General features: G+C 34.2%; 1 protein-coding gene across 2 annotated transcripts in view; it reads left to right on the top strand.

Annotated features, from left to right (window-relative positions):
- Positions 1-2,526, top strand: part of LOC106870527 (BAI1-associated protein 3) — a 1,007,871-nt gene that overhangs the window by 943,728 nt on the left and 61,617 nt on the right. The window lies entirely within an intron of this gene.

Below are 2,526 nucleotides of genomic sequence, written 5' to 3'. Positions count from 1 at the left end.
CTCTCTCTTTCTCTCTCTCTCTCTCTCTCTTTCTCTTTCTTTCTCTTGCCGCTCGTTTTCTCCCTTTGTCTTTCTTTCTCTGTCTACCTCTTTCTATCTCCCTCTTTCTCTCTCTCTCTCTCTCTCTCTCTCTCTCACACACACACACACCCACCCACTCACACACACTTGCATCCTCTCCATACCAGTTTCTCCCTGTTTCTCATTTTCTCTCTCCTCTTCCTTTTTATCTTTTTTTATCGTTTCTGGCTTCTAAGTATTTTTTCTTTAAACAGAAAATTTAATCTGAAGTACGTCATACGTTTTCAAGAACAAACGTATGAATCAATCTACGCCGAATGGTCTGTAAACAAGTGTTTACATCAGCGGTGATATACATGCACATATATATGTATATATATATATATACGTGGGTGTGGGTGCGTGTGCGCACATATACAGATATATGTACACACACATATACATAATATATATATATATGCATGCAGATACATATATATGCATATATATATGTATATATATATATATATGTTTATATATATATGCATATATATATATATATATATATATATATATATATATATATATATATATATATATATATATATATATATATATATATATATATATATACAATATGTAAATATATATATATATGTATATGTATTTGTGTGTGGAATATTAAAATCGAGAATAATCTTCAAGAATAATCATTCCATATACATCTACGCTCACATGTACACATTCATACACATACGCATGTACGTACACATACACACACACACTGATATATATATATATTGTAGTGTTATTACCACTCCGAATATGCTTGATCCACGATCGAACTGGGGAATAAAATACTGCGCTTTGTCACGGAGAATATATCTTGCTTGTTGGCAAATGGTGTGTATACACCTAGATCAGCTCGCAGCGCCATCTACCTAGACTGTAAGATGCTAGCATTAAGAAGTAGCTATCTTCTCATCGGTTGCAGACACTAAGCAGACGACACTACAAATTAAGAGATTACCTGTCTTATGCTTTTCCAGTCCCCGTACAATGGCTGGCAGTGCTATACGGGGGATCACTGTAAGTATATTATGGAGGGGGAGCGCTAAGCAGTGATGATTAAACATGTTCCCCAGCTCCAACGTGCATCAAGCATATTCGGACTGATAATAACATTACAATTTTATTCATCACTGCTTAGCGCTCCCCCCTCCGTAATAGATAGATAGAGAGAGAGAGAGAGAGAGAGAGAGAGAGAGAGAGAGAGAGAGAGAGAGAGAGAGAGAGAGAGAGAGAGAGAGAGATTTCATATGCATCGGTTTATATGACAGCCTTGTCTATAACTAATATATGTTTACGAATAAGAAAATATTATTACATATATTTATATCAATTCAAAAATAAACCTTATATAACGAATAATCTAACAAAAATAGTGCCCTTTAATCTCAACCAAAATAATTTAGCGGTGGCGGCGCTGTTGGTGTGAGTTCTTGTTAAACGGAAATATAATCAAAGTAATTATAGATTAGGATAGAACTTAAAATTTTGACTTTGAAAACAAGAAAAATGTTGTTTCATTAAATACCATAAATAATAGTAATTAGGTAAGTAATTTAAGTAACATCTTAATGGACAATGCATAATTTGTACACAATGACAACACATAATACTATTGCACGTAGATGAAACATAAGGTGTCTTCTTTTATATCTTAAATATAATAATGGAATAATGATCTTTATATTAGTCATATATAAAACAAGTTTCCGGTGACTTTTTTCCTGGATTCGAATTCTTGACCTCCACCAAATTGTCTGCGTTCAGATTAATTTACAAACTCGCCTTGTCAAGACTCAGTAACCCTTTTGAGAGACTTAGTGACTGTTGTTGTTGCTGATATTTAACCACGAGTCATGCCTTATTGAGCAGATCTATGACCAAAGACATTTCATTCATAGACATCACTTCTTTTGTTTAAACAGTGTAACTAAGGCTATTTTAATTTGGCCTCCCTTTTCTTAAAACGAGGTAGGACTGGGATTGAGAAACATTTAGCTGCTATAGAGGACTAGGTTTCGACCGTGTTTGACTCACGTTTTTACAGATTTAGTTTCTTAAGTTGGTGCATGACTACAAATGTTTATAGGGATTATGATATTGGGATTAGCGTATTTCAAGAGCATTAACAGCTTTAAAACTTACATCGAAGGAATGTCAATGATTGACAAAAATGATAGCGCCAATCACAACAGACAGCAGGCTAATGCACTAAACTATCAAGCTGGCCATCTAAGGCTTTCAAAAAAAAAATTACATTTCGTTAGCAACCAAATCTAGCCCGACAATCTTAACCCCATAACAGCTAAATTAGCAATAAACAAAAGCAAAAATATGTTCTTTTTAGCTTCTTTATGGGTTTAAAGAATATAATCCTTGTAGAGAAAACTCAGTTTACACACACACACACACACACACACACACACACACACACACACACACACACACACACACACA

The sequence above is a fragment of the Octopus bimaculoides genome, chromosome 6 (assembly GCF_001194135.2).
Source record: "Octopus bimaculoides isolate UCB-OBI-ISO-001 chromosome 6, ASM119413v2, whole genome shotgun sequence".
Taxonomy (NCBI): Eukaryota; Metazoa; Mollusca; class Cephalopoda; order Octopoda; family Octopodidae; genus Octopus; species Octopus bimaculoides.
Note: the sequence above shows the minus strand (reverse complement) of the source record. Positions and strands in the feature narration are given on the sequence as shown.